This window comes from Poecilia formosa, unplaced genomic scaffold (genome assembly GCF_000485575.1).
Source record: "Poecilia formosa unplaced genomic scaffold, Poecilia_formosa-5.1.2 Scaffold7, whole genome shotgun sequence".
NCBI classification, from domain to species: Eukaryota; Metazoa; Chordata; class Actinopteri; order Cyprinodontiformes; family Poeciliidae; genus Poecilia; species Poecilia formosa.
This window is the reverse complement of record NW_006799946.1, coordinates 4,960,196-4,984,320: the sequence shown is the minus strand read 5'-3', so window position 1 is coordinate 4,984,320 and position 24,125 is coordinate 4,960,196. Positions and strand designations below refer to the sequence as shown.

Below are 24,125 nucleotides of genomic sequence, written 5' to 3'. Positions count from 1 at the left end.
CATGAAGGGAGCATGAGGCACGGCGCTGGTGGTCGAGCTGACATCTGTCACAACAAAAACACCTCGGATGAGATCCGTATCTTTATGTGTCACACACACACACACACACGCACACACGCATACACACACGCACACACACGCACACACGCATACACACACGCACACATACTCCAGCTTCTTTATGCTTCAAGGTCACCTACTTTCTTCTCTCACCAAGTCTCAATACTTACACACAGGCACTCTCTTTTGTTAGGCTTCTTAACTTTATCGCTACAATATGCAAATGAGGTAGAATCTGCTGTGCTCTAAAATTTAGCAACATATATCTCCCTAACAACAACAAAAAAAGAGCTATATGCGGGCATTTTGCAACAAAAAAAAAAGAAAAAGTATGTTTCACAAATCAAAATGTTACAAAGCTAATTCGTAGACAGAAAGCATAACAAAAAACACTGTTAGCTAAAAACACAAAGAGTGTCTGGCTATTTTACCATCAAGTGACAGGTAGCATAAAGTTGAAATTTGGTCAAAAATAAATGTATCTGCTTAGCAACACATTATTTGGCCTGTAGCTGTTTATAACACACCTTGGTTCTGATGTGAGTCCAGCACTGAATTACAACCAAACACAAGATAACAGAAAACCGAAGGATAAAGCCGCTCGCAGCAGCAAATCAAAATGCTGTTCACAACCAGACCTCGGAGAGTCCAGGTCCGGCTCACCAGAGGCCTTTTCTTTAAAGGAGCTCTAAATCCCTCAAGCTTTTCCCCGAGTTGAATACAATGAAATGGGCCGACTCATTCCAGATTCATCCCGAGTTCCTCAGCCCTCACGGGCCTCACGACTGACAAAGCAAAAACAAAAGTGCACAAAGTTCAGAAAATAAAATCAATCATAGCAGGTTGTGCACTTCTTTAAAGCCTTAAGAGATTCAGTTTTCACCTTCAGAGACTGAACAATATTTTGTCCTGACACAAAAGCATTTTGAGAAAGTACTGATTAGGGTATTTATAACAAAGTAAGGCGAGCATAAAAGTAAAATCTCAGATTTTTTTTCCATACCAGATCCAGTTTCTTTTGTAATTTCTACAGTAGAAATTACAAAAAAGTGAAAAAGTAGTTTTTATTTCAATCATCCTTCCTGCGAGTTGTACGACAGAGTATGTTGACATAAAGTTAGCAGAAGAAAGACGTAACTTTACCACAAAGCTGTCTTAAAATTATGAGATAAAAAATGTTTTCATGAAGAAATGCTTGAATAATTTTTTTTCTTTGTGTTGCCGTTCTCATAAAATTAGCAACCTATAATTTTATGTGACAGATCAACATATAATAAAAAATAAATATGACGTAGAAGAAAACACATATGGCTTCCAAGACTAGTTTTACAATCAGAATTCTGAAAAGTGTGGCAGATCTTTTTAAGATTTGAGTTCCTGACCTGTCTTAAAAAAATAAAAGCTGCCCATCAATCTTGCATGTTTTATATTAAAGTTCAACAGTTTTTATTATCAGACTAAGTAAAGTTTTTAAGTTTTATATAAAGAATTTAAAGGAATCTCTGTAACAACCTGAGGAAAAACAGACACACTGAAGGTCATTTTTCATCACATGAAAGAGGATTTTCATACAAGCAATATTTTTTTTTGGATTTAATATTCTGTTCTGCTTTGAACCTAAGCTTATAAAAACTTGAGTTTAATATTTCTTGTACATGTTTTAGCACATAAAATATAAAAACCTAGAGACTAAAACAAACAACAGCACAAAATAGTTTGACAATAATAATGAAACGAGTCCAGATAGATGAGAAATGGTCTAAATATTTATTACCTCTCTGTTAAATCTGTTAAAAATGAGTTCATATTCACTGAGCCGCCTGCAGGCAGGACCTGAAGTGTCACTGAAGGCATAAATCTGATGCTCATATGATTCCAGTCGCTGAGACCTCCCGTCCTCTGTCTGCCAATACGCGTCTCCTGACCCGACACACACACACACACACACACACACACACACACACACACACACACACACAGAAGACACACTCAGACGAGATGTCCCTTCATTTTCACGTCTTCACAAAGACGGCCCAAACAAAAACTGAGAATACCGGAGCGACTGCAGCACGTAGAAAATTACAGACAGAAGACGCCGCCCTCAGAGATGCAGACTGGACAGCCGCGTTGAGACGCGTCTCCTTCTTTCTCTCAAACACAAAAATCCCATTTATTTCCACGAGCACATTAGCCTTCGCTGTTCCTTCGTGCTCCCAGGAGCTGAATTATGGACATGTTACTTTCTATTTTTGACAGCTGATGCATTCATAATAAATGCCTATGAGGCAGTTCTCATTCTCCACATCACCTTTACAAGCCTTTCCAAAAGATTTATGTGCCGTTTTAAAACATCTATGTTAATATTTCTGGACAGGTTTGGCAACAAACAACGTCTGGTAGAAGCCAGGCGTGGACCAATGTAAGGTTTTCAAACTGTAATGTTCTTGAGTAAATCTACGATGTTTCAATGGGTTAAGATTTTGAAATTATCTAATTTGAAAGATTTTTCCATGAATTCTTGAGAAGAGAACAAATCATTTTTTATTATGACATAACACTTTATTTGAAGCAGTGTACACAAGACTGACAAAACACTGTTGTAAACATGAAGGAGTCTTAAAAATGTTTTTATAACTGTTGTTTAATGTGAAGTTGCACTAAAAGTTACATTAAAAGACCATTAAAAGTGTTATTATTTACTGAATGACATTTTGTGACAACATAAATAATCATAAAGACTCCCTCATGTTCATAACAGGTGTAATTGTCATGTTTATGACCCCTTCAAATAAAGTGTTACCATATATTTTTTTAAATAAAGTGTAAATACAAACAGGCAGCTTCCCTCACATTGTTTTATTATATTTTACAGTGGCCCGTCTCGCTATCAGAAACAAGCTTGTTGGTTAAAATATCTTCTTTTTTTTGTTTTTATCTAAATCATCCAGGAGCAGAATTATGTGTTTTCCAGACACACGGTGATGAAATTAACTTCAGTTTAAAAAAAAAATGCTATATGTAAATCAATTATGACTTAAAAGAATTTTTATTCTGTAATTTAATGCCTTGAAATTGGTAATCTGTATCTTTAAAAGCTCCTGTTTTTTCTGAAACTCCACCTTTTTTAACAACATTTTTACCAGCGTTTCACTGAGAAGTAGCTCTTATAACGAGCTCAGCTCATGTCAAATCCTACCAGGTGTTTGCTAATTGCTGCTGCTAGTCTGAAGGAGTTGAACAGGGGAGGCTGTGGGGGGGGCTGCTCTGTGAGGATGAGCATGGAAACTGCCACTCTGAGGAGGAGCTGTACCTTGAAGGCGGAGCTGGGTTCACCCAAGTGTTTTGCACAGCTGAATGGTTGCCATGGCGATTAAAGGATTTCTCAAACATGCATAAAAGAATCAAGGCAACACACCAGGCATGTTTTTGATGGGGGAATAACATTGTAACATGATATAAAGCTAAAAAAAACAACAAAAAAGTTGATTTCACATGACGCTGCCCCTTTAAATCAAACAAACAACAACAACAAAAAAAACATCCAGAACAGATGACATTCTGCAGCAACACTTTGCTGTTGAACTGTTGTTAATTTTGACAAACTGTCGGAGTGGTTCAGCAAAAAACGGAACATCTGATGAAGTGGCTACCCTCCATCGAACAACAGGCGGGTTTTGTTTGTCCTCCACCCTCAACAGGAGGCGGCACTCCGCCAGCGATGTCTTCTACAAATTTTGGCAGGCAGGTTTGAGCTCTGGGGCAGTTCACTCATCCCCTCCTTTTTATCTCTTTCCAGCCTAATTTATTACCCTGTCCTCTTCCTCCTCACACCTATGTAAAAAATAAATAAATAAATAAATAAAATCTTTATGCTAGCCTCTCGTTAGCCTTCCCAGTTCAGTGAGTGTGAAGGAACCGGGTTCTGGCAGAGGACAGGCCGCTGGACTTGTCTCTGCAGGAGAACCGATGAGGGGAGAGGCTCCTCTCCTGCCAAGTTCTCGTCTTGCTCAACACTTGCGGAGAATGACTAATAACTGTGAGAAAGGGGAGAGCGACGAGAGAGACGCCTTTCTGCTGTCGGAGCCGTGAAATGAGTAGAGCAGGTGACGGGCGGGATGAGACGGGCTGTGGTTGCAGGCGTCGGGAGTTTACAATCGGGTCCCGTTGCTTCGTCCGCGGCGGATTCCTGAGTCATTTCTCCGCTCCCGTGATCTTCCCTCCCTTCCCTCGTATCTTCTGTGCCACAGCTTTCGGGAAAAAGCGAGGTTATGCTGTCGCCGTGGATACCAGTGACCTCATTCCTCTTCGGTCACGCAGACGAGGCCTCGCAGCCTCAGCCTTTGTCCCGCCACATTTCTCAGAGCAGCAGTTTATGAAGAAATTTCCCCCTCTGGCTCATCCAGACAGGCAGCTCGCTAACACGCCATGTGTTGCAGTTTCATGCACTGCAAGCTGGGATTTGCAGCATGAAATCACTTCCTCTTTCACATATCTGCCATTGATCACAGGAAAGACATCCAAACAAGCGGATTATGCGCGTGTAATAACCACAAATTACAAAATGAATCTAAAAATGTTGAAGTTATAATCATCTGGGCTGGGTCAAAAATCATAATCCCCCTGCGTCCTTAAATGGAGATGCAATGGAGGATATGTCAAATTAGATATTACAGGATGCCAGATTATAATTTCATTTCTTATTTCTTTACCAGCTGCTTTCATATGTTTTAATGTAAAAAAAGAAAAAAGAAAAACGGGGCTCTTTGCATATTTCCCTTCAGTTTTATGGTGAAAAGTTACAAGAACTGCTAAATGTTTGACTCTGATCACTGAAAACCACCTGCAGTATGAAACAAGTTTATATTTATCATGAAATGTCAGCTTAAATAATGTCACAAAGATAGTTCATTTAGTTTTTAAACTATAAATACCTTTACATGTCAGAGAATTAGAACGTCATCAACAACTTAATCTATAGTTATTAATAGACGACTTCTGTTAGATTTGATTATTATGACTTAGGAAAACCCAAACAAATTAGAGTAACATACAAAAGCATATATTTTGGACAACTACGTGGAAACACAAATGCACTAAAATGTATCCTGCTGAGGAGGACTGAACAGGTAAGCAATTTTAACCAACGTCATAACACAATTATATTATTATTATAGTAAAGAATCTTATGGTTAAATTTCCCATAATTTCAACAGCTTTAGTACTAAGCTAATGGTAAGTAATCCAACCATCCATAACAGGCTTCCTATGTAGTTTTATCTCCATTACATAACAACATTAGAATGCATTTCACTTCATCTGCTTCTGTATCTGCTATATTAAAGAATCGTTTCTTCATTTCTTTCAATCATGCTGTAAAGCTTTTTTTCAGGCGACTCTACCACTTTATGGAGCAGCTTTGGCCGGATCCTATGAATACAGATGAAGGTTTAATGGAAACTGAAGAGGCAGTCTGCAGGCCTCTATGTATTTTCTTTATAAGTTGGTATTAATTATTCAAATACGGTATTTAAAACTCTGAGGACCAAAGGATCTTGTCATTTCCATGACGCTTCTCCTCAGTTCAGTGAAAGTCCAGCTCTACATCTAAATGAGAGTCGGTGGCAACACTAAACTGATGCTCACATGCACTTTCTACCTGTTTATTATTTAATATTAAACTACAACCAAAATGTTCTATTTTTCCATCTACAAATTTGTAGAGTTAAATATGAAAAACAACACTCCTAAACATCCAGCCAGAGCAACAACGAAATGTTTCAGATAAAATAATATCTCTCTGTTAGAATGGTCCAGTCAAAGTCTGGACTTTAATCGGTTTGAGAATCTGTGGAAAAACTTAAAAGTCGGAGGTTTCTCTATCCAATCTGAATGAGCTGCAGCTGTTTTTCAAAGAAGAATTTTCAAATATTTCAGTAAAGATGTGCTAAGCTAACAGAGGTGTGCTCTGTTCTACGAAGTACTGACTCCAAAGTGTTAAATACACAAGCACATGGCACTTTTCAGAGTTTTACTTGTAAAGTCAAAAGGTTGTGTGGATCAGCAGGGTGACGACGGAGCGGCACGTTAAAGTGACACTTTGTGAAAGAAAGCGATCCGGTATCATTCCAGCAGAAGGAATGTGGCTCAGCATCCTGCTGACGCTAAAATAAACACGTCAGCTTCTGCTGTTCAATGCTGTCACCGTCTCAGAGTTCACCTGCACTTATCGCTCAGAGCAAACTGACCTTATTCTGCCAAGGAAAATAATTCACACAGCATGATGCTGCCAATGCCGTGTTCTTTGGTAGGGATGGTGCGTTCATGATGTTCATTTTGTCCAGTCAAAAAAAAAAAAAAGAGAGAGAAAGGCTCAGTTTGTTCTCATCTGAACAGATTTTTTTTTATCTCAGATCCAGCTTGTGGAAACTGAGATGATGGATGAAGATATACGCTCACCTTGTGATTTATTTAGGGGTACCAGAGTAAAGGGGACAGAAAACAAAGGTCACCCTTTTGGATTTGTGTTGAGTAAAAAAAAATAAAAAAACAAACAAACTTGGAAACCATTTTAATTTCCTTTTATAATTATGCTCCTCGTTTTGTCCGTCTATGAAATCACAAAACAGAATTTTTTGGTTTTTATGTGGAAAAGTTCAGTCAGTGTGAAAGTGATGCGCATAAAAAAACAGATCATTTTCTTTTTCTTTTTTACAACACAGTCAATGTTGGTTTTTTTATTTTTTTTTATATTTCTACTACAAAAAAGCATGGAGTAATTTCTCTACAGATGAGGCAACACGCCTCAGGCTCTTCAGGGTTTCCTTGGATTTGACAGCCACACGCGCGCGCACGCACACACACACACACACACACACACATCTACAGAACACAGGGATCAGAACCAGGGAGAGATATTTATGGCACTCCCTGCAAGGCCTCGCTTCCTCTGAGCGACCCACATTCGGCAACTGTGAAATATTCATCGCTCTTATCGCCACCGATCAGCATGAAAGCAACAAACATCAGCTCCTGCCGTGTTCGGCAGAGCTGCACATTTTAGCAGTTTGCAAACAAAGTGAAGGATTATATTCCTTCCTTGCATCAACGCAGCTCTAATGAATGAACCAGGAGACGGTTTCTCAGCTAAGAGGAAGAGGACGGGGAAAAAAAACAAAAAAAAAAACAAGGGTGAGGAAAATTTACTGCGTCTGACCCAGAAACAAATATAATCTTTCGCCAGTTCACTCCATCAACTCCACTGTCTTCAAAATGTCATCTGGGAATAAATCCGTCATCCTTGGGCCCTCTCGGGCCGGGCATGGGCAGAGCATCTAATCTCTCATCTGTGAATCAAGCGACGTTTTGCTTCAAACGCACCGTGATGCGACAAAGGTGAGACATGAGAACCGCCGCTGTTCCACGATTCAGCACAAAGCCGGAGCCGACGGGAGGAGGCGCGGGAAAAAAATATATCAGGCACGGCGAGAGAGCGACAAAACGAGCCTGCATCACCGCTTGCTGTGGAAGAGCACCTGCTTGGTTATTAGGGAACATATGCTGCTGCTCTCAGCTACAAGTCTGTCCCACAACAAGTGTTTCATACAGGAGAGCCATTTGTCCGCAGTACGACTGTACATAAGGACGTAACGGAGAGAAGGATTACACAGTTCAATTGGTCTTGTTATCTATGAAAATCTGATTTTTGATCATAAGTACAGAAACACAAGAGGATTATGCATTATTGTTGATATTTATTTAGAAGGAATATGAAAAATGACGCCTCATTTAATGATTCTGAGAGCCACCAGGAGCTCACCATCACAGTAATCAAGGACTCTGTTTACTGTTTAGTCACACTCAACTTATTTTTTCTGAGGATTTAAGCAAGTATAAAAGAAAGACAGCAAAGTTACCCTCCCTTCTTTGCAGACATTTCTTGCGCAGTTGAATAGAAGGTATTTTTGATCAGAAAATTGACATGCAAGATAATCTGTTATATTTACTGTATCACATAAAAAGGCCAGAGGAGGAATTGAACATTTAAAGGGAAGTATTATAAGTTTTCCAGGCTCATGGTGCCATTTATAGCACAATCAAGTAACTATGTTACCTTCAGTTGTTGTAAAAATGCTATAAAACACGACTTAAAGTTTACTTTGCAATTCAATACCTTGAAATTGACCTGTCGCTTTAAGAAGCTCCGGCTCTTTCAGCATGTCATCGCAACGATGCTCCTCCATCATGCCGCTTACAGCTGTTCTCTGATGAGTTGGTTCTGTTCTCAACCTCAGTCTCAATCTTTACTGGTAAAATAAACGGCGTCGGCTCCAAATCTGGTTCTGGCTGGAGCTCTAAAAGGTGGCATCAGTTCCTCCTGGTACCGACGTTCATGAAGGGCAGAAGCTCCTCACTTTGGATTGGAGATAAACACACTGAAAGAGAGTTGCTGAGGGTCTCTGAACGCAACACGGATGTGAAGGGAAATCAGAACAAAGTCTTCCACTGTTAACTTCGCACCAAAATAAATAAAATAAATAAAAAGCAAAACCTCCAAATGTAAAAGCCACATTTGGGTGATCGGACCTGGTTCTGACTGTTTGCGGAAAACTTTTTACAGCACTAATCTAGTTAAGTATGATACAAAACTGCATGGCAGTTGTGTACGACCCAAAGATGCAAGCAAGATGCTGCCTTCAAAAAGAATATTTGCATAAAGTAGCTCTCAGAACAGGAAAGTCCATCACGATACGATAATGTCAAATACTGGAAAAAATGTTATTTGTTATCGATTGCATTGAAACTGAAACGTCACATTCCTTAAGTCGGTAAGCAGATCAACAAATAGGCAGTCCTTTGATGTTATGAGTCCTTAAGAAGAAAATTTAACTTAGCAGGTCAGACCTGAGAGGAAACAGACTATTTATATATAACCTGGAAGAGACAGACTGGTGGGTGTATTACAGGTCCTCGTTTGGTTTCTGTTCACTGCAGCGACAGGCAGCAGGACGGGTCGATGAAGAAACTCCTCCTGAGAGGTTAAGCTGAGAGGAAAGGCAGATGAGGGAAGCCTGGCTGTGTGAGTCATCGCCTGCATCATTTATCTTCAGGAGGCTGAGACACGACAGACGGCTCGAAACGATCTGGAGGAAGAGATCCACATGTACCAGGATACAGGAATCACAAAGCTCATCACACCCTTTTTCTTTACGAAAACAGATCTGAACATTGTGAAAGGAAAACCAGCCGAATGCTGGATGCAGATGAAGTTCACACGTCCACACCAGCGGCAGAGATCAACGACAACAAGACAAAGGTTTACCCAGGAAAACACAGCTGCTGCCCACAGAGACAGCAACACATTTCACCTCACAGGGTCTTGGCTTGCATGTGAAATACCATTAGCACAAACACTACAATATTCATCTGCTATATCTGGGAGTACGATGCAGTCACATGAAGTTTCCTCCTGCAATGAATTGCGCCATGGTTAGCTTGTTTTAAAGCATTTAGTGTGGGTCTCTTCATAAACCTGGCTTATTTTTTTTTTTGTCAGAGTTTTGGAGATGCTAAACGCCAACTCGGAAAAGCTATTGAAAGAAAAGCCACAAAAAGAAGAAACCTTTAAAGGAATTGTGTCCGAGTTTTCTGAAACAAGATGATTACCGATTGATATCTGGTGAAACATTAGAGATGGCAGCCTGTCTCTTCCATCAGCGCTTCAAATGCCGAGCAGCCTTCCGACAAAACGCGAACGTCCCTCTCATTCATCCCTGTCCGCAAGCTTCAGGGCCGGCCTGCGTCAATAATGACTAAACGCTTAGCCACCCCCCCAGCGCAGAAAGTCCTTGAAGTCAACTTGTGATGACACAAAAGGACGGTGCATCATCCCCACAGCTGCTGTCGCCGTTACAGAAAGCTGACAAAGTGCAGCGCAGTGTGATTTGACGCCTCCATGCGTGACAAGCAGGCGGCGTCCATAAACCGGCAGCGGTTAAAACGGAGCGGAGATTTGTCATTCCTGAGACGGAGACGAGTCTTTTTTATTACTGTGAACGATGAGTCTCATTACTCAGCAGAGTCAATTAGCTCCCCTTCAGTTGTGCTTCGGTCTGACCCACAGTGGAGGAAACTGCTGGTGTTAGGGTGTGAAACATCCATCACCTTCTGAGGAGTTCCTTTTTTTTTTTTTTGAGTTTGAAACAACTTTCTCCCTCTTAGCACATTAACAGTACCTTCTAGAAGTATTGCTATAACCACATACTCAAATGTACAAGATTTTTTATTCATCTATATGTAGCCCGGGAAATACTTAACCTCACAGGACACAATAACTGGGGTTCTTAGTGTGCAGTATATTTAATCAGTGGGAACAGACTGAACAAAGCTGTCTTGTTCCTTACTGTTGTTCAAAAATCAGAACATAGATGTACCTAAACATTTGGTAAATATTCATGAAATGTGGCAGATCTCAAAAGAACATACAATATGTCAAAGAAAAGAAATAGAAATACGGCAGTGGCCTCTGGCTGCACAAACAAAATACAGAGAGCTGCATTACACCACACTGATTTAGAGCGCATGGAGTTGTGATATGACTTATTTTATCAACACTTACATTCGACAGTAATGTCTCAGTTCACTCTTAATACTGGAGAACACCGATGATCGGACATCTTATTTTCACGTGCAGTAAATGGCCGCCCTGCACCGCACAGACAGGCTCCCTGAACCATCGATTTTCTGCTGAAACTATGACCTGCAGATAAATCACATACGGTTCCCGTCCAAGTTCATCACGTAGCATAGCAACACCGGAAGAGAACAAAATGCATTTCCTGCCCCGTTTTGGGAAACAGTAATCACTTTGAAACACTGCTCTCTAGTGGACAAAATGTGCAGCACCTGAGACCAACTACCTGAACATGTTTAAATGTGAAAAACATACACATAGGAAATAAAATTACATAACTGAAACAAAATCACTTAATAGCATTGCTACTGTAACAATAAAAGAAAACCAACACTTTGAAACAGTGCAATTATTTAACCAAAATTTACCACCCGGCTACATATATATATATTTTTTTACAAAATATGTAGAAATCTGTGTGCACATTTGTAGTCAGGTTTCTGAATTATTACTCTGCACAATCACTTTTCACTGCAATTACAGCTGCATGCGTTTCCCCACTAACCTCCATTCTTTGCAGACATTTCTTGCACAGTTGAGCAGAGCAAAAGCTTTAAATATTTCAAAAAGTCTAGATGTAACACGAGGGAAAGAACCCAGATTGTGACTGAGGATGTGGCCCTAAAGCCAACTGGTAGACCACTAAAATAGTATCAAGTGGCCTAGAGTTTCCCAATTAACAATACCCAGGTAGGTCTGGCTTAGAATGATGAAACAGAAATAGTATACAAAATATATTTTATTTATACATTCTTTGACAATATTAAAAATTGACATTCTAATTTAAAACCCAATAAAGCACAGGAACCCAGGACAAGACTAGAAACAATCTGAGACTTAACCAAAAACAACTACAAACCAAATTAGTAGAAGCACAAATTAATAACACAAAATAATGTTAAACAAAAACAAAACAAATCCCACATTGCCTCAACCCAGTCCTATAAGGNTTTTTTATTCATCTATTTTTTTTTTTTTACAAAATATGTAGAAATCTGTGTGCACATTTGTAGTCAGGTTTCTGTATTAGTACTCTGCAGAATCACTTTTCACTGCAATTACAACTGCATGCGTTCCCCCACTAACCTCCATTCTTTGCAGACATTTCTTGCACAGTTGAACAGAGCAAAAGCTTTAAATATTTCAAAAAGTCTAGATGTAACACGGGGGAAAGAACCCGGATTGTGACTGAGGACGTGGCCCTAAAGCCAACTGGTAGACCACTAAAATAATATGAAGTGGCCTAGAGTCTCCCAATTAACAATACCCAGTATACAATACAATACAATAGTATACAAAATAGATATATATACAAAATAATATATTTTGTATACTACAAAATAGTATACAAAATATATTTTATTTATACATTCTTTGACAATATTAAAAATTGACATTATTCTAATTTAAAACCCAATAAAGCACAGGAACCCAGGACAAGACTAGAAACAATCTGAGACTTAACCAAAAACAACTGCAAACCAAATTAGTAGAAGCACAAATTAATAACACAAAATAATGTTAAACAAAAACAAAACAAATCCCACATTGCCTCAACCCAGTCCTATAAGGCTGTGCCCCATAAACTAATTCATAAAAAAAGAGAGAGATATAAACTGTTGTTCTGGTTCTGCAGTGCTTGTGCTACAACTCCAGCTCTAGAAGACGACCTATTAATTGATTAGCTGAGAGCATCTGAACTACAAAACAAAATGCACTTGGTGAGAGCATAATGACAACAGCAGCAATATTAATCAGGCACACAACGGGTACATTCAGACGCTGCAGTGAGAAGCCACTGAAATGCATCCAGCAGCACAAATAGCCACGATCCAGATCTTCTTCCAGCAACCTGATGAGGACGGCACCAGCGCTCATCGGACCAAGATCCAGCTGCAAACAACGGACCTGACAGTAGCGTGCACACCCGGTTCCTATATACACTAATGAGCCCGACAAGGCTGTGAAACGGAAGTGAAGGTGGGGAAACGGGGCCTGGATGTATTCAAGGGCCCTAAAACGGGTGGGAATTTACAGCAACTTTATGTAACAACGTTTTCCACGTAAAACCACCCGGTTACATTTGCCATAAAGACAAATGGCAGCTTAGTTCCAGATGGAGACTTGCCCATTACATTTTTCTCAATCAATCCCTGTAGCAACCATAGAAATGATGAAAAATGTAAGATAATTTCTCTTGTGTTGCAGAGGAGTGATAATTATTTACATTAGATCCTCAAATATGTGGGAACTTAACAAATCTATCTTTGGGTGAAGATAGACCCAAAGTGAGTTGAGTCATCAATCCAGCATCATTCATCATGTTTTGTTCATGTTCAGCTAATTTGAAAATCTCATTTCGTTACTTTTATTCAGTGACATAAAATCATGGAGTTTCATGAATCTGACTTTAACTAGAACCATGTGTTTGATGAAATAAGACTAACTGAACATTTTGTCAACAAACGTTCTACCTTGCATGACAATGTGAACTATGTGAAAGGCCTGAACAGCTGCATAATAAAAATCGTTCTTTCTCACAGAATTTTTCAGCACGGCATTGACGCAAAAATATTTTCCTTCATCATCCCAACTCGTAAGAAGCAGTTTATTGAAGGGAACATTAGAAGTAAAATCCTTATCTTACGTTACGTGTTTTTCAGATAAATGCCTTTTGCCTCATCCATCATCCGTTTTGTTGTTTCCTTCCCAACTCTGACAGAAAACATGTTTTTTGAAATTCTCTCTGGGACGTGAGAATCGCACGTTTCTCTCTGCACCTTCTGTCTCTGCAGCGCAGGGAGACCCAACACATGCTTCCTGCTGTGAAACCTTCAGCTTCAATCTGCTGCTTCATATGAAGGAGTCACAGTTTGACAGCAGACAAGACAAAGGAGAAGTTCAAATGTTATTCAGGTTCCTCACATTCACCTCTTTTAACAACAGGCAGCAGCTGGCTAGTACAGATTTTTTTTTGTTTGTTTGTTTCTTATAGAATGAGTAGTGGAGTTTATTGAAAATATGCTTGTAAGATTTCCGGTCTTGGTCCGTTTCCTGCATGTTTTCCCCTTCTCTCTCTCCAACCTTTTTTCTGACTACCTACTATTCAATAAAAGCCACTAGTGCTGAAAAAAACCTTTAAAAAAAAAGAAGAAGAAGAAAATAGTGGTACTGGAACATAACTGAACTTCCCCGAGAAGATTATTCTGGTGAGAAAAAGCAGAGCTATTCCAGTCAGGTTACATGGTCCGCTCTGCCTCCGCGGGATCGGAGCATTAAAGCTGTATGTGGTCACTCCGACCCACTGAGAGAGTAATGTAATGAGTCCACAGTTGAACACTTTAGATCACAGCAGCAAACAGCTTCAGATCTTAATAAATCCTCTGAAAGTTTCACATTTCTTCCCGGTGCGTAGGGTGAATGAGTTTAGATTTCACATATCTGTGTAAAATAAATAGCCCAAAGAGAAAGTGGGCTGTCTGGTACTTTATGACTCAGCAGCTGAGTCATAACAGGGAAATCCTATAATGCTATTTATAGCCTGGTCTGGGAAACACTTGGACTGAGCTGAAGAGGAGAGAAAAACCTTCAACCCCGTTTCGGATCTCAGAACAGGTTTCAGACGATGCACAAGAGTTTGTTTTTGCTTTGAACTGAAGTAACATGAATTGATTTAAGCTTCATCGCATCGGAAATGAAACCAGATTTACTGCAAAGCTTCCGTCTGTTAGCACAGCGTCAGATCTTTGACAAATTTAACTTATTTAACCTGTTTTTTAATGCTGTAAGTTGTCCCAGAAGTGGCTGTAGGGAACAGGTTTAACTTGGTGATAAATTGAGAGAACAGAAGGTAAACTAATTTCTAACCAGAAATTAGCTTTTGTATCTGATCTACTTAGAGTATTTCCTCAAAACAAGAATCTATCTTGACCTCTTCTTGAATTTTGCTGTTTTTTAACAGCTGAAATGTAATTGAATCTGTCAAACAGGCCATCCAGTCCAGAGGGTTTTAGACTTTGTGGTTTAGCCTCAGACATTGGATGAGATGGCTGGGTTTTTGTTTAATTTAAGTTTTAGGCAGATCTGCATCATGTACACGATGCTGAGAAAAAAAAAATGATTCAGTTACAGTTATTAATTTTATTAAATGTACTGGTCATTTTCCTTCAAAACAATTGTTTTCTAACATGAGATGTTTTTTCTTTTAAGTAAATGAACAAATGTACTCACATTAAGTTTGAAGCATGATGCCTAATTCTCGTAGCCCAGAAAGTCCTATTTAAGTGACTTCTTGATTTGGTGGGTTAGGCAGTAAAAAGGTCATTCATAATTTTAAAAAAGAGCAATTACTACTCACACGCGGCCAGGCTTATTTAGACATATCCTCCCATCTTAACATTTTATCATCTAAACATTAAGGGGAAAAATTGTAAGGGTCCAAATACTTTTTGTTACTGCAGTGCAGCTCTCAGCCTGGTTCAGACTTTAGCACCTCTCCAGCTTCCAAAAGAGCCGCACAAGCCATTTAGTCTGAGGGCAATTACCTCCATTCACCTACTTGTGGCCTATAATGAGCGAAGCCAGCTGCTGCGGTTCGTTATGAGCCACTCAGCTGGCACCGCTGCAGGTTCACTGCTGTGCAGGGGCTGAGCAAAGAGAGCTGCTGCAGAAAATGACAGCTGGTAAGAAATAATATAAAGGAAGAAAAAATTAACTGCAACTGGAAGAAGAAAATAAACGCTTCAACACTTTTTACCCCCTTCTTTTACACAAAAGAGCATTTAAATGATTAAATAAGCCTAAGAGTTGATCACCACAACACACCCATCATCTCTGTTACTTCATGTTTAAGTCATCGACGCTGTCAGGGTGTTTGCATCATCAGCGGCTCCCCGTGGAAATGACTCAACTGTTGCCATGGAGTTTCCTGCAAGGATAACCAGCACAGCGATTAAAGCGCTCTATAGCCGAGGACAGCGATGTCAGTCAGAAGAGTCAGAAAAGAGAAACTTCTGCTTGTCTTTGCTCTGGTTTTCCCCTCTAATACATTTATTCTGTATCAGGGAAAAAACTGAAAAAACTTCCTCTTGGTTATCTACTTTGTAGGTCTTTAAATGTAATTAAAATGGTATATGACGTGAAAGAAAAAGAAAAAAAAACTATTAATGTGATGATATTTATATCTGTGAATCATATCAGATGGTCTGGGACTGAACAGAAAGCGTCCAGCCGTAAAGACGCATCATGAGGTCAAAGACAGGATGCAGCAGATGGTCTGAAGCCCATACAGCTCTCATCTCCACATCATCCAGTCAGACTGGGTTTCCATAACTGGAAAAAAAGACTAATTCCAGTACAAACGCAGTAAACACAAATATGAGACCAATCCTGAGTCTGGAGAGGCAAACGCTGATTTTTAGAGTTGTAGAAAAATCGTCTTGCAATCGGAATCACTCAATATTACTGCTGATTGATGGTCAGCCACTTAGAAACTACAAATCTGATATTTTTATTGGTCATTAAACGCGTCACGCCAGCTCACACCAACCCTAACACTCTTCTGAGTGGAAACTGTCACTGAGAAAAACGACTGAGTGTTTGGAAATGAAGGTCAGAAACTGTAAGAAGCTTCTAAAAACTAAAATATTTTCTAAAGATGTTTCCCAGTGGTCTAATTGTTCAGATGCCAGCAGATGACAGAAGGCTGTTTTTCCCCTTTTTGCCCATCAGTGGACATGCAGGATATGGAAATGTTTTTAAGAGTGCTAAGCTAGCTCATTATGCTAATGCTAATCTAAGATGCTGAAGACAAAGTGACTCTTTTTGTTTTTTTCATAAAATTCTGTTTGCCTGCAGGGCTGTGTAACAGTGACTGCTCTCTAGACAACACATCTGCTCCTGGTATCAATAATTAAAGATCAATTACAGCTGAAAGTCTTCCTAATGCACCAGTATAGTTCAAATAAATGTCAATTTAACACTTAAGAGAAAAGCAAGGCTTTTTCCTTTATTAAATTTGTTATGTATTTTGACAATACAACAAATATCTAGGAGAAGTGGCACCTTAGATTTTCATAAAAAATAAGAATAACCTTTTTATTTAACAATATAACATGTTTTTTTAGAACTGTTGAATGTTCAGTTCATTCAAAAAGAAGAAAAGCAGGTTTTATTGTCACTCATAGCTCTTGAACAGAAGCTGGAAACTGATCAAGTGGCATCAGCAGGCGGGAGTTTTAAAATACAGACTGATTAGGAATCAAAGGCTTTTTGATTGGTACATTCCCGGTGATTAGAGTTGTAGTTGCATAACAGAAATAGAAATGTTAAAAGTCACTTTCTGCCTCTGCCGAACAGCTTGAGCTGCAAATGTTTTCCTATTGAAAACAGATTTGAATAATATTTACCCTACAGCGTCGAGGTCAGGGGTGTTCAGTGTCAGTCCGGAGGGCTTTCTGCAGGAGTGTGCATGTTTTTTACATCGCTATGGCAACACAGCAGGATTGCCTACAACCACAAAAGCCTTTTTAAATCAGAAATATAGTGAATATATAGATTTTTTATATACTTTTTTAAAAATAAAATATATTTTAAAATATATTCGCAATATTTTTAAATTAAACAATAAATGTAGTATTAATTGCCGAATAAGACATAATGTCTCCATTTATTTTCATTTTAATTATTAACACTTTAGTCGTTGTTGTAACCATTGTTTTCAACAGCAACCAGAAAAACAGAAACATCTCCAATTGTCCCCGTAACCCAACAACAACAACAACAACAACGAAAAACACACACGCATCATTAGACTTTAATGAACTGAAAACACAAACTAATGTGAGCGTGATCGTTTGTCCTCTTGACCCCTGACCCCGGCCTCGTCTCACGCCGCAGCTGGCGAGGTGGAGACATCCGAGCTGCGTGGGTTTGACTCCGCATTAAAGTTTAACAACGCGACCGGCAGCCGGTACGGTGGAAAAAGGTGAGACGCTCACCTGCGCGGCGCCGTGTCAGACAGCTGTTTTCCTCCCACAATGCACCCTGTCGGACTGAAAGTTCACACACAGGCTCGCTGCACAGTCATCAGGTCGTAAACGGGACTCGTTCTAATGAAGCAACCAGCTTTAATGGCAGAGGCACATCCCAGTAAATTATACGATCGTTAAAATCATAATTGATTTGAGGGATTCAATTTAAAAAGTGTAACTTGTTTAGGTTCGTTACACACAGAGAGATAAATCTGAATCATTTACTTCTGATAATTCAGATGACTGTGACTTACAGATGATAATAATAATAATAATAATAAAATTAGTTTCTGAGAAAATTACATACAGCCAATAAAACAAAGTATTTTTCTGAAAAGTACGTTCAGATGTATGCAGTTTACGCACTCAGACAGCTGCATTAACGCAACCCGCCGGTAGCTCTGCTGTCACTCTCTCTCTCCCTCTCTCTGAAATCCCTGATGCTCCTAAACCTCCTTTTTTATTACCAGATTTTTTCCTTCCACATAACTTTCCTCCTTTTTTATTACCAGATTTTTTCCTTCCACATAACTTTCCAATATTGCGATCAGATACAGGACTGCGTGAGCAGCCATTTTCTTCAACAAGTCATCATTATCAGAATAAATGACTGAAATTTAATACCAATCTAGCTAATACATAAGCTTTAATTATTGGAATAATTTAACATTTTGGTAACATTTTATGCACAGAGATGCACGTGCATTCACTATTGGACAAAACAAAGCAATTAGTTGCTCTTTCAATCCTACAACATTGTTCTTTTAGCTACAGTCACATTTTAAGGGAACAGAAATGTGTCTGCTCGTCAGATGAGCAGATGAGGCTGAAGCCCTTCGTTGTGAAGACGTTCCCTTCGGAGCGGGAGCTGAGTGAGTCTGGAAGCAGAGCTGGCTGCGCCAGATAATGTGTAAATAATGAGGTTGGCGAGTCTCCTCCATCAGCTCGGCCCGTCGTCGCCGACGGCTCGTTGTTTAATGTGAGAGGGAACGTGTGGGAAGCATAAGGTTGAGACAGACGAGTTTCCGTTTCATTCCAGCTGAAAAACAAACCGGCGATCAAGGTGGAAAATGTCAAACATGAAAAAGGTGAAATGACCTGGTAGGTCTGCTTATGTTTTTTTAAAACTCATAGTTAAATCCCAGTTTGATCTCATTACGTACACAAGACGTTTTACAATATTCCTAAGTGATGTAAATTTATTTGCGTTTGTAAAAGAAACAAATCCAAACCCGACTGCACACCTTCTGCAAGCTTTCACATGTATATCAATTATCTATGCTGAATTTTGAACCAAAAATGCTCAGTGGGAGGAAGCAAAGCCAGACAGATGGACGGACCGTTCGACGGACATATGGGTTCGGCTTTTGGACAACTGGACAGGAAATTAAATCAGGACACACATTTTTCCCCTCCATTCTCTTTTTTTTTAGTGTCTATTAAAAGCATGAAAACTGCGACCCTTATTATTGTATCTCCCAGCATTCATGGAGGAGCAGAGCTGTTGCATCAGTTGTTAACCAAAAGTTAACCCTGGTTTTCGACTCCAAAGCAAACGGAGAGAAAACAGAACGAAGCAGCAGCTGCAGTGAAGCAGAAGCAGACAATCTAAATCTGCTCTGTGTGCAAATTGAAACAGCTCAGAAAACCTCCCGATAAAAATAAATACGTTTTAGTTATATAATGTTAACGAAAATAACCACTAAGCAATGTTTTTTGGATTAAAATGGGTTTGAACTTTTATTTGCCATGTCACAATAACATCTGGTGACAGCATCATGCTGTGGGAAAGGTTTCCTCAACAGGGGCGGTGAACTAAACACAAAGGAACCTGTTACAAGCTGCAAAAGACGCAAGACTGTGAAGCAGGTTGACCTTACAATGAGCATAAAGAAACATAAACCCAAAATATAAACGTTTCTAAAAGTAGGCTGCTGAGTCAGTGGAGCTGAAAATAAACAACATACCTGCCAGATTTATATTTGTAAAAAAAATAAAAATAAAAAAAAGTGTTTTAAATGTATCTTTTCGCTTTGATTTGGCCTGAGAAGTGAAATCTAAAATGAAACACATTGCAGCGACTAACAGTTCGCTCTTTGTAAGGTTGCCCTCTTNAATTAGTTTCTGAGAAAATTACATACAGCCAATAAAACAAAGTATTTTTCTGAAAAGTACGTTCAGATGTATGCAGTTTACGCACTCAGACAGCTGCATTAACGCAACCCGCCGGTAGCTCTGCTGTCACTCTCTCTCTCCCTCTCTCTGAAATCCCTGATGCTCCTAAACCTCCTTTTTTATTACCAGATTTTTTCCTTCCACATAACTTTCCTCCTTTTTTATTACCAGATTTTTTCCTTCCACATAACTTTCCAATATTGCGATCAGATACAGGACTGCGTGAGCAGCCATTTTCTTCAACAAGCCATCATTATCAGAATAAATGACTGAAATTTAATAGCAATCTAGCTAATACATAAGCTTTAATTATTGGAATAATTTAACATTTTGGTAACATTTTATGCACAGAGATGCACATGCATTCACTCTTGGACAAAACAAAGCAATTAGTTGCTCTTTCAATCCTACAACATTGTTCTTTTAGCTACAGTCACATTTTAAGGGAACAGAAATGTGTCTGCTCGTCAGATGAGCAGATGAGGCTGAAGCCCTTCGTTGTGAAGACGTTCCCTTCGGAGCGGGAGCTGAATGAGTCTGGAAGCAGAGCTGGCTGCGCCAGATAATGTGTAAATAATGAGGTTGGCGAGTCTCCTCCATCAGCTCGGCCCGTCGTCGCCGACGGCTCGTTGTTTAATGTGAGAGGGAACGTGTGGGAAGCATAAGGTTGAGACAGACGAGTTTCCGTTTCATTCCAGCTGAAAAACAAACCGGCGATCAAGGTGGAAAATGTCAAACATGAAAAAGGTGAAATGACCTGGTAGGTCTGCTTATGTTTTTTTTAAACTCATAGTTAAATCCCAGTTTGATCTCATTACGTACACAAGACGTTTTACAATATCCCTAAGTGATGTAAATTTATTTGCGTTTGTAAAAGAAACCAATCCAGGCAGATCCAGGACACGAAGCAGCGATTCATCCTGAGGCTCCGTGTTCGTTGCTGAGATTTATTCTCAACAAACACACGCTTACAGTTCAACAAACTGCACACCTTCTGCAAACTTTCACATGTATACCAATTATCTATGCTGAATTTTGAATCAAAAATGCTCAGTGGGAGGAAGCAAAGCCAGACAGATGGACGGACCGGTCGACGGACAGATGGGTTCGGCTTTTGGACAACTGGACAGGAAATTAAATCAGGACACACATTTTTCCCCTCCATTCTCTTTTTTTTTTTTCAGTGTCTATTAAAAGCATGAAAACTGCGACCCTTATTATTGTATCTCCCAGCATTCATGGAGGAGCAGAGCTGTTGCATCAGTTGTTAACCAAAAGTTAACCCTGGTTTTCGACTCCAAAGCAAACGGAGAGAAAACAGAACGAAGCAGCAGCTGCAGTGAAGCAGAAGCAGACAATCTAAATCTGCTCTGTGTGCAAATTGAAACAGCTCAGAAAACCTCCCGATAAAAATAAATACGTTTTAGTTATATAATGTTAACCAAAATAACCACTAAGCAATGTTTTTTGGATTAAAATGGGTTTGAACTTTTATTTGCCATGTCACAATAACATCTGGTGACAGCATCATGCTGTGGGAAAGGTTTCCTCAACAGGGGCGGTGAACTAAACACAAAGGAACCTGTTACAAGCTGCAAAAGACGCAAGACTGTGAAGCAGGTTGACCTTACAATGAGCATAAAGAAACATAAACCCAAAATATAAACGTTTCTAAAAGTAGGCTGCTGAGTCAGTGGAGCTGAAAATAAACAACATACCTGCCAGATTTATATTTGTAAAAAACAAAGTGTTTTAAATGTATCTTTTCGCTTTGATTTGGCCTGAGAAGTGAAATCTAAAATGAAACATATTGCAGCGACTAACAGTTCGCTCTTTGTAAGGTGCTGGAGAAAACGAACGTTGCCCTCTTTGTACTTTAAACAACATAAACTGAGATTCAGCTGTTTTATTCCTGGTGGAGGGATTAAAAACGTGTCCCTGAGCTGAACTCCCGCCGAAACATGAACCTGTGGCGCCCGCAGAGAGTCTGTCATGCAGACCGGTCGTCGTTTCAGCGTCGTGTTCTGACAGGATGCTGAAGTGCCGGTTTCTACGCCGTGGCTCGGCAACGCGCCTCCTGACGTCAGCGCGTCTGCGTCTCGTTCCTGAGAGACGTTCCTCCACCGGACCGCATTCACGGTCACATTCTGTTATTTCACACGCAGAAAGTGAGCCTCAGCGGCTCTCAGGAGGTCCCGCTCATTCTTCCCACTGACGTCACTTCCTGTGCTGGGTTTAACAGCCCTCCGAGGAGCCATGCCGTTTTTAGGTGGAGCCCGCTATGACCTCATGGTTTTTAGGGTTGCGTCAGAGCCGGGGTTTAGTCTTTGTTTGATTCTTGTTAATGTATCTTGATCTGTTTCAGAGTTTTACAAGTACAATTTGTGAAGTTGTATTCGTTAAAAAAAAAGAGTAATGAAATCCCCCAAAAAATTATCTTAAGTGAGTGCAGCTTCTTTAAAAAAAAACAAAAAAAAACAATAGCATACTAAGATTTTTCTGAACTATTTGTAAATATTTGGTATTAGAGGATTGGTGCTTAAAAAGGTTTTAAAAGAGCTGCTGAGGAAACAGTGTGAACATTACCTGTGAGGTCCCCCAGGGGTCACTGTTGAATAATTTATTTTTTGTTTTATTCAAATGAGATGTGCAAACTATCAAATATACTAGGGTGTGATGTCACTGGAAATGACAAAAACAATCATGTTGGTTTTAATTTGAGAATCTAAACTGATTTTAATGTCTGCATGACATGGACTGGCAACCAAACTCCAAAGAAAACCAATAAAATCCTGATGCTTGTTTCCTTCCACTTAACTTTCAATTATTGCACCAGGATATAGTTTTTTGACAGCCAGCCTTATGGAGGGTGTCTGCTGGACAGACGTTAGATCAGCCATCTTTCATGGTTGCATTTTTATTGATCTGTGTAAATTTCAATACTGAATTTTTGGGTTTTCATCAAGTTAACAGATGCAGAATAATACATGAGCTGAACTCCTGAAATAAATGCACTCATTGACAATGTTCTAATTCACTGAGCTACACCTGTAGATAAGTAAACTTTTCTTTTTAGATAAAGGAAATAAAGATCAATGTCTCACTCTTGATGCAGCAGCCAGATGTCTAATTTCCTAATATTTGTTTGAAAAGCCACCCCTGTCACCCGTTTGTCGGCTCCTCCGCAGCTCAGAAACAAACCGAGAAGCGACTCCATCGACACACTCCAGTGAATTTCTTAACGCTCCACTGGCAGAAAAGTCTCCTTCAGAAAATCCCCAGGTGTCCCCCCCAAAAAAACAAGCTCACGTCTCAGAGGCGGTTTGACTGACAGCACCGTAAACATATTTCACCGCTGACTTAACTACAAATCTCCATCAAATTCAAGAAACAAAGCAAGTGAATCTCTTCTGACAACATTTATGACTGCTGCTGCATCAAATATGTATTTTTTTTTATGTCAGCCTCTAATATGTTACATAAAATAAGTTTTAATTTCTGAGGTTTTTTCCAGTATCTATTGATGTGTTTTTCCTACTGCTCGTGTCTTTTGCATTAATGGTTCCACTCTGGTGAACTTGTTTCCGGTCCTGTGCAAGGATAAGTTGCTCTTTCCTGTTAGTGAATTGACCAGTCAAATTGCACTTAGCTTAATGTCCACATTAAACCAGAGGACAGACACACAGTGGACACCAGGTCTTAGTTTTATACATAAAACTGATCCTGAAGACAACACTTCTCATGACCTTCATTAAACTCTTGCATAAAACCCAGATATGTGAATAAGAGTTATCCAGTCAACAAACACCAAAACTGTGAATCTCTGCAGCTCCTCCAGAGTTACTATGAGCCTCTAGGCTGTTTTTTCTGAATATATTAATGCTCTCCTGACTCAGGCTGCCAGCACAGGTGGACTGCCATGTATACTCCCACCTACTTTTTATTTTTTAAGATAATGGATTAAACAGAGCTCTGCGAGATCCTCAAAGTTCAGAACATTATTTTAAAACTTAACCCTGGTTTAAACTTCTCCACATTATCTCTGACCTTTCTGCTGTTTATTCACTTGTACTCTTTCACGAACCCTTAAGGTCGTCTTAGAACAGCTGGATTTGCGCTGAGACTAATGTGTGCACAATTAGACTCTGACGGCTGAAGGATTTCTGAAG

General features: G+C 39.6%; 1 protein-coding gene and 1 long non-coding RNA gene across 6 annotated transcripts in view; both read right to left on the bottom strand.

Annotated features, from left to right (window-relative positions):
• LOC103152326 (rho GTPase-activating protein 44-like) overlaps positions 1-24,125 on the bottom strand; it is an 83,147-nt gene that overhangs the window by 50,928 nt on the left and 8,094 nt on the right. The window lies entirely within an intron of this gene.
• LOC107833026 (uncharacterized) lies at positions 9,778-11,130 on the bottom strand. The gene is made up of 2 exons (XR_001658743.1): positions 10,676-11,130; positions 9,778-10,586 (listed from the first exon to the last, which is right to left on the bottom strand). It is a non-coding gene; the product is annotated as an uncharacterized LOC107833026 (long non-coding RNA).